We start from the raw sequence: 9,927 nt of genomic DNA, 5'->3' as shown, positions 1-9,927 counted from the left end.
CGGGTCAAGGCTAGCTGAGTTCATAAGTTTTAACGAGCTAGAACTTTCCAGTAAGATTTTTATAAAAATCATTTTTCAAGTAATCGCTTGGAATCTTTTTAAATAAAAGCCTTTTGTTTTTCGAAAACACAAAATTAATATTTTTCAAACGTAAAAGTTCTTTTTATGAAATAACATTTTTAGCTGAAATAAACAGATTTTCCAATGATATGGATTCCGAACTTATCGTCCAGAACCCAAAGGGTATAGTTTCCGATGATTTCTTGATTTTAGTTTACCAGTCAAAATCCAGGGCGTTACATGTCTTGGTTGAAGAAAGCCTCATAATAGTCTTCGCTCATGTTATCTTTGGGTAGAGGTTCGGCGATTCCAGCCTCCTTTGCTTTTCGTACATAGCTATCCATCATCTTCTTGAAAGACATCTAAATAGTTGGGTGGTTTAGAGTGAGGAGGGAAAGAAAAGGTTTACCAGCATATCTTATCCCTATTTCAAATAAAACAAGTAATGAAAATATTTTTCCTATACTTGGATCGAAGCTTAGTTATTATCTTGTAATACCTAACTCTCTAAGATCGATGGCTCTGATACCAACACTTGTCACACCTTAAACTACGTCCTAGGTATATGACATATATGTTGGTACCACATTTGTAAAAAATCAGAGTTACAGTTTAATAGCGGAAGTCTTTTATAAACATGTGGATTTAAATATAATATTTACATTCACAAAAGACGAGGTTTAAAAGTTCCCGTTTAATGTTTAAAGATCACTTGTTTTAGTTTAAAAAACCACCATTCATATTATATTAAGTTTAACAAAAAGATCCGAGCCATCGGATATCTTGAGCACTTCGTCATCCCAAGCTCTAACCTTGATCACCTGCAAAATGTTAGAAAATATGTCAGCAACGAATGCTGGTGAATATGCTGACGCTATAAATATATTCTTTTACTTAATCACCCCTCGAGACTACGTAGGTCTCGGCCCACATGGCTTAGGAATAACCAAGTTAAAACAACACAATTCATAAACTGAAGTCTCTACACTCGAAACCCCAGCAGACACTGCAACGTCCAACTAGTTGAGTACCTATACGTATACACAAGGTCATACTCCCCGCAGGCAGCGTAATTGTAACCAGGTGTGATGTGCCCATCACATATGTAAGGATCTAGACAAACGTACACGATAGCCTGATGCCAGTGTTTATACCCTTGTTTATAAATGTTTTAAAGACACTTAGTCTCATGTAAACCTTTTCATTTAGCATGTTTGACTCGTTTTAAAACATGTTTGTAAACTTGGGGCGTATTCACCTTTTCGATTTAGATCAGCTTCAAACACCGTCCGAGGGTCTTTTCCGTTGCTATCTCGCACCTATAGTACGAGTATAACCTTTTGTTAGTCGGATATACAATCCGGCTTAAGACCTTTAGTCTTTTTATAATCTTTACCTCGATTATGTGAACCTTTAGTTAAAATCTCTTTTCTTTACTTTAAAACCTTTAGTTGAAAAGTAATATTATAAACCATTAGTTTATTTTCATAAAACCTTACGTTTCTTCTTATCTAAGAAATGTATTATTTTCTTTTTATTATTTAAGAATAGTTATTTATTACTTAAATAATATTTATAACAACGAATTACATATATATAATCACACACATTTATATATAAATATTCATAACTTCTTTATTTTCTTTTCTTTGTTATATTTTCTTTTATTTTATCGAGGTATAGAGTATAACCTCGACTTAGGGTGTTAAGCCTTTTATTTCGTCGGGACGTCCGGATGGTAACACCTTGGATCATCGTTGGGATGAGGCACGAACTTCGTCGAAACGTCGGTATATTGACACGGTTTACGAGGAATTGAGGGCACGTTTACCGAGGATTATGAACACTTCTTTCGAGGTAAACGAGGGTATACTTCTATGGGTCTAGAATGAGGTTTTAGAGAGAGAGATATGTATGTGAAATGAGGTGTGAGTTGTGAAGAACCTGTAAACCACTATTTATAGGCAAATTCGGGGACCCATCGCGATACGCAATGGCCCTTTCGCTAAGCCCATCACGTATCGCGATGTAGGCTTGGTCAGTCACCACGTAGACCTGCCACGTGGCGACATGTGGCAGGCGTTGTGCCGCATGGAGGATGTGATGCCACGTGTTGACACGTGGCGAACGTTTTGCCACGTGCCTCGTTTGTCAGACAACCCATCGCGATACGTGATGGGAATCTCTTCTGATCCATCGCGTATCGCGATGGGTCAGGAAATCAAAATTTTCATTTTTAAACCCTAAGGTTTGGAATTTGACACTTTTGGTCCTTTGACTTTGGAAACTTGATGTTTTGAACACGATACTTTCATGATGTTACATCATCACGTTATTCTCTTTCATAAAGCATCTATATTATAAATATCTTTTGTTTAAAAGATTTATGTCTCTTCCTTAGAAGAAACGTCAAATGACAATGAACTTTGTACGTAAAACTTTACGTTTCTTAATCATAAAGAAACGTTTATTTTTGTAAACCTTTATATATGAAAAACGTTAATATATTTATAATAACTTCCAAGGTTAAGCTATACTTTCGACTATGATCTAAGTTATGTAATGAAATGACTTAAAATAACTCCTACCTTAAAATAGGTAGCACTTCGACTATACGTAGAGCTTGGTGCATAAAACGTCATAACTCCGGAGTGGCGTCTGTATGGCACATACTTCAAGAAAACGGGAGTGGTTTGGCGTTTGGTATGAATAGAAATGATCTCTAAAGTCTTTTACAATAGTGTTAGGAAACTTAATCAATAAGCATAAGGTGTTACTAGAATGCGACATGTGTCGTTCTTGTGATGACTCATGTTTATTTGTGTTGACATGTGGCGGATATATGGAGACATGTGTCATTCCATCCGATTAGTCATCACCCACGTGTCAATTTCCTATATTTATTTTAGCTAAATGACTAATCGGTCCCTCAAACTCCAATATTGTCAAAGTTGGTATCAGAATTTTTCTGTATGTTACATCTTCTCCGCCTTTGGAAAATTCTCGTCCTTGAGATTTATTAATGTGGGTACTTCTTCCACATTTCTGACTCAGGTTCCCAGACATACTCTAGACCACGCCTAGAGTTCCATCAAACTTTGATGAGTTTCAATCTTTTCCGTTTGAGGAATTTGATTTGGCTATCCTCAACTTGATTGGTTGTTCTACAAACTTAAGTTTTTCATTTATCTGCACATCTTTTAAAGGCATTTTAAGAGATTCTTCGTCCAAACACTTGCGTAGGTTTGACACGTGAAATACATTGTGTACTACTTTCATGTATTCTGGTAGTTCTGATTGATAGGCGACTGGTCCGATCTTTTTGATAACCTTGAATGGTCCAATGAAGAGACGACTCAGCTTTCCTTTCTTGCCAAATTGAACTACACCTTTCCAAGGTGATACCTTTAGTTAGACCTTGTCTCCTTCCTGAGATTCTAATGGTCTCCGACGAACGTCAACATAGCTTTTCTGTCTATCAATGGCTTCTTTTAAACGTTCACGTATCTGTATCACTCTATAAGTTGTATTATGAACTATCAGGATCTGGAATTTGATTTCTTCGATTTCAGACCAACACATTGCGTTCTACATTAACGCCCGTATAATACCTCAAATGGTGCACCTAATTATATGTGTGATAGCTATTGTTGTAGGAAAATTCAATTACGGGTAAATGGGTATCCCAGCTACCTCCAAAATCTATCATGCAAGCTCGGAGCATGTATTCTAGTGTTTGAATTGTTCCTTCACTCTGTCCATCAGTCTATGGATGATAAGTCGCGCTTAAGTTTAAGTACGTGCACATCGCCCTTTGGAACCTTTCCAAAATTGAGACGTGAAACGACCGTCTTTATCAAATTAATAATAGATAGTGGCGTACCATGTAAGGACACTATTTGATCCACATAAAATGTGCTAATGCTAACCTATCCATACTGAATGAATCTTGAATTGTTATGAAAGGAGCAAACTTGGTAAGTCTGTCTACGATAACCCAGATTGCATCATTTTGTCATGAATTTTTAGATAATTTCATAATAAAATCCATAGTTGTCATATATTTATTTCCAAATTGGTATCTCGAGTTGATGTATTGAGCCTATCGGCTTTTGATGTTCTTCTGTAACTCTAGAGCAAGTTAAGCATTTACCTACGTAGACGGCAATGTCTCTTTTCATGCCTATCCACCAATAATCACTTTAAAGATTATGATACATCTTGTCACTTCCAAATGCATCATATACTTGGATTTATGGGCTTCTTCGAGAATCCTTTCTCGTAACCTATCTAAGATTGGTACCAGATTCTATTTTTAAATCTAAGAATATTATCATCACCTTCAACTAACTAGTTAATGGTACCATTTCGGTTTTTTTTTCCAGCAATATGATTTTATTTTATTGCCTTCTTTTGAGCATTCTTTATTTGTTTAATTAGTTCAATATGTACTTCTAATCTCAATGCTCTAACCCATTTGGGGTTTTCATGTTATTTTAGACTTAATGTGTCGGCTACTACGTGTAACGACCCAACTTTAAGCGTAATACGTTCGGGTGCAACTAACAGATAAGTAATAAGCTTGTAACACTATTAATAGTGGCAATATAATTATTTTATATCATAAAATTTGCAAGTACACAAATAGTTTTGATAATAAGACAAAATACCACTACAACGTAATAAAACAAATATTATTCTTTATTTATATATCCTAAGGTCGACTAATGTTCTTCATCTTGAGCACTTCATCGGTTAACCTGTAGCACGTTGACAATAATATTTTTTGTGAACATTTAAGTTGGTGAGAATTCATAAGTATTTAATATATATATGTATATATATATATATAATGCAATGGCTCGATTCATATTTCACATACAATAATACCAACCATACGTAAACAATAACAAGTATGTAAATAACGGCCCACTCTCCTTACCAAAGTCGCAGAACCCGGGGCACGCTAACCACCGTTTAGTCCAACCGGGACATCGTATAGGATGCGCGGGTACGTCCCACCGGACACTCCCAAGTATTATTTCGATGTAATGCATCCATTTCTTCATTCTTAGTTGTAAACCAGTTGGGATCCATGGATGCTTCCTTATAAGACTTAGGCTCAATAGATTTATTAAGGGCAGATATGAAGCAAATAGTTTCAGGGGGTAACTTGAAATAATTGGCTACCTTTTCAATACCATACCTAACTTTTCCTTCTACAATGAAGTCATCTAACTTCTTTGGATGAATTTTGTTTCTCTTTGATCTCCTTAGTTGAATTGGTTCTGTTTCTCCTTCATTACCCTCAGGGTCAGTACCCGAAACATGGTTTTCCTCACTGTTGTTATCCTCTCCAACTGCTTAGAAACTGGTGTTAGGATTAGTGGCACAATCAAGATTGTGTGTTCCTTTATCATGTCTGTTCTTATCATCAGTCGATTCAATACCAGACTGATCTGTTGTAACATCCTATTTTGGGGTAAGATTATGTATATATGTTTATATTATATTTATATTTATAAAACATAAATGTCATATGGATGTGTTTTCATGCAAATGAAATCAAGTTTGGTGTAAAGATAAAACTTTGAGATACATGATGGGCTTTATTTCTCAAGTAGTGTGTAATGTCAAATGCATGGCAATGAAAAGGAGAGGCCACATAGTTTTACACCAAAAAAAAAACCATCGCCCATATGACGTGGTTTTGGGGAAACCTTAGCGACACAAACAAGAAAAGGCGAAGAAACTATGAACTTGTGTACTATATGGAGTTCAGAGAGGATATTAAAGATCTGTCTTGATTTCTGTCTGTAAAGAAGCTAAGCTTACAACGACTCAGGAGTTTAGCACAAAGGAAAGATGTCATTAAGATTCTCAAATGGGTGGGTCTGGATTAGAGGTCAACCGAATAACAAATATAGGTAAGAATTCTCCATTCTATACTGTTAGATGGGTACTTACTTAGTTTTAGGTTTTATCTTAATTAAGGATATGATATATAGATAATCATGTGTAGATAATATTAATGGTTTATCAGTATTATGTAAATTGTATAAAAGAAAATGAGACATATGACAAAAACATTTTGAAAGTTCATGATGGTTGTCTTTTGTTATGGAACTAAGTAAAAAACAGTATAGATCAAATGCTAAATTGGATTTAAGATAAATTGATTAATATCATTTGGATATAGGGTAGTTGTATGCCACTTTGCAGGTCTAGAATGGCTCTTATTCAATAGAGAGTAGGGGGTGTTTGGGATTCCTTAGTTTACTTCCTTATAACTTTTCATTAAGTTAATAAGTTATAAAAAGTGTAACTTATGAAACTTTTCCTCTCACAATATAAGCAATCACAAACACCTTAATACTTGTCAAAAAGTTTATAAGTTATAAGTTGGTGAAAATAAGCAATCCCTAACACCCCCTAAGTTGAAAGGAGCTAAAGGGCCAAAAGACAACTAAATGGGTGATTGTTCATTACATGGATCTTTAGTAGAGAGTTCAGATGTCCAAGTCTCGATCGGATCAATGGAAAGACTCATGCGCATGAAAATATAAAATTCAACTAAGTTTTAAACTATTTTATGAAAAATGCTGTCAATGATTAGCAAAAGGGTTTTGGTACAGAATGTAGTGTACAATTATGTTATGGTTTATTACAATTTTGACAATTTGTTTGTAAAACACATTGATAAGAAAAGAAATTTAAAGATGAATATGGGACCGATTTCCTCTCGCTATTTAAGTAATGTTTTAAATAAATTAGGGTGTAACATCGAGCTACTAGATGGATTAAAACTATGGCGATCAAAGTTTTTCTTCATCGATCAGGTTATCTGCATTTTTTTCATCGATCAGATATGAGCTGCTTTCTTTCAAAATCTAAAAACAATAATTAAAAATTGTCTATTTTCTCTTTTTTTTTATTCAATGTTAAGAATATTGTTTTGTTTAAAAGGATAAAGTTTTTCATAAAATTACACATCCCTTGGAAAAAAGGGTTGTTTTTCCTCAAGATCCCAGAGTTTATAGCCCTTTTTGTTTATAGACCTTTTTGTTTATAGAATAGCAAAAAAAAAGTACATTTCTTTGCTCGACTAGAAAACTTGTTTCGGGAGCCAAATTTGTACAGAAAACAAGACAGCCAAAGTTTTGTAAATGTTTAAGATAAGGTTTAGATCCATATAACAATTCATAAGGAGACCTACCATTTAACACATAGGAGGGTGTTCGGTTTATAAGATAAGCATCGGTAAATTACCCCATTTTTGACTGTATTTATTTAAATTCACTTGGACTTGTATTTATTTAAATATTTCACTTGGACTTGTATTTATTTAAATATTTCTTAACAGATTCATTCCATATTGATAGAGGTGTTAAGAAGATATATATGTTTCCATTCAACAACCCCATTTTGTTTGGGAGTATAAACACAAGAGGTTTGATGCACCACACCATTTTTATCAAAAGATTTATTTAATTTATGACTGACAAACTCGGTCCCATTGTCACTTCTATAAATTTTGACTTGTTTTCCAAAGTGAGTTTTTATTAGAGAAAAATATGACTATATATTTTCAAACACCTGATCTTTGGACTTTAATAAATACAACCAAACAAACACGTGAAAAAGCATCAACTGTTAAGAAATATTTAAATCCCTCTCGGCTGGGAATTTTGAAGGGACCCCACAAGTCCAAGTGAATTAAATCTCCCACATGTGAGGTCTTATGGTCACTATTTGAAAAGAGTTTCGAGTTTGTTTGAACATATTGAATATATCACATAGATAAGTTAATTCCTTTTTGGATATATGAAAGTCACTTGTAAGAACATTTAATTTTGTTCGAATGGGTGACCAAGCTTGCCTGTTGTGCCATAACTTAGTAGTTGTTGAATAGGTAGTAGCATGGTCGTTGTGGCTTAGATTCTGACCTGAACTTAGGGAGTTTATAATATACAACTGTCACACCCCGACTAGACAAGTGTGGAAGCATAATATGGGAATGCAACAGACACCTCTGGTATCAACCGCATTGTTTATTTAAGAATATTAGCAAACTAATTTACATCATGTTACATTGTTTTAACTACTGTTACAAACTATGCGTTTCACAGCATAACCAGTTCTTTAAACCGCTTTATTCTTTAACAGTATACTTGCATCTATCTGCATCAGTATTGTTCATCACTCGAACACATAACACATAAGCACATCACTCCAATTTTGGTACACCTGAAAAGCATGTTAAAAAGAGTCAAGAGTCAACTACGAATAGTTGGTGAGTTTCATAAGTTTATACGAAATCGGTAAACGTAATCATAGTATTCATAATATGTATGTATGTAACTATACTGAGCTACAAGTTAACCCTTAACGTGCTTTTACCATGTGGCCTCCACTGCCCACACACTCCCCGTGGCCTCAACTGCCACATGCCCCAAGGTACTATGTTTAACACCACATAACATGTATGTATGGTTATATGGTCACCTGCAATTGTAAAATGTCCTGATATACCCCACCGACCCTGTCAATTGGGTTTGTTAAACCAATAGTACTATCCAAATGCCACTGATTCAAAATTAATCACTCGTGTTTGCGGGGACTTTCAAGTGTTAGCACTTAGACAATTCACATCATAACACGTTTCTAGATATATATATATATATATATATATATATATATATATATATATATATATATAAACATGCTTTCCACCCAAAATGTTTGTAAAACAGTTAAAAAAGTGGAGTTATGAAACTCACCTTATTGTAGTATAGTATCAGTATTCCACTGATGTAAATAGTATGCTTCGATTATAGCTCAAATCCAATAATCGGTATTGTATTGTTAATACTAGTATAGTCTTTAAACTGAATCAGGCTGTATATCTAGTCTGGGTATGACTGTTACACCAAGAACATGTCAGTAGTGTTAGATTGTGATGTTGTATAGTATCTAATATTCAAAATCGATTTTGGATCAATTTCACCGTTTTACGTGTTTGGCCAAGTTGGTCGTTTTCGCGTTTCGAAAATAGGTAAGATCACACAAACTTGAGTAAACGTACTATTTGATAAGATGATTCAATTTATAAAAGAAAATTAGGGTTTAGATGTCCCGATTTGCTACATGGTTCGTTTTCGTTCTTATACAGATTTGATTGTACAAAACGCGTACATTTCACCCGAATTGTCCGAAAATCTCTTAAAAAGTTCGTTTTTACTAAATTAATTCAAAACTGTGATAATTGACTACTTTAGATGTTTTGATATACCAGTCTGTTCGTTAATCATAGCGTTGCAGGTTTTTATCAAAACTTATATTAATTAAATCTTTAACTTATTATAACTTTTTATCTAAGTATATTTGAATTATAAGAATTTTTACACTTACAAATTAAAATGTGTATATTTTTATAAAAATATTTTTAGAATTATTAAACTTACTTATTCGTTTATAAAATTCATTTTATATGCTATTATTAACCGATAAATCCCCCATTTGTAGCAAACGGTACCGGAAATATCTGATTATTTTTCAGAGTGGTCACCTTCATATAATTCCTATAAAATTTCCAGAATTTAACTCTTTAGCTAAAATACCTTTTTGAGCATTATTCGATTGTTAAAACTCGATTAAACGAAAATAAAAAAGTCATAGATAGGGTTCTCCAATGAACCCCAAATTTTATGTGTGATCTTAAATGACTTTCCAGAGTTCTCCATAAAATTTCATACTTTTCCAGATAGTTTTTCTATTTTTCACAACAAATCATTAATAAACGGTAATAAAATCTCCAAATATTCTATGTTTCTCAAAACATTACCAAATTTAAGCAGTGACTCATTC

The sequence above is a fragment of the Bidens hawaiensis genome, unplaced genomic scaffold (genome assembly GCF_021521415.1).
Source record: "Bidens hawaiensis isolate Kalapana, Puna unplaced genomic scaffold, B.hawaiensis_p1.1 tig00048583_1, whole genome shotgun sequence".
NCBI lineage: Eukaryota > Viridiplantae > Streptophyta > Magnoliopsida > Asterales > Asteraceae > Bidens > Bidens hawaiensis.
The sequence above is the reverse complement of the archived record's forward strand: the minus strand, read 5'-3'. Positions refer to the sequence as shown.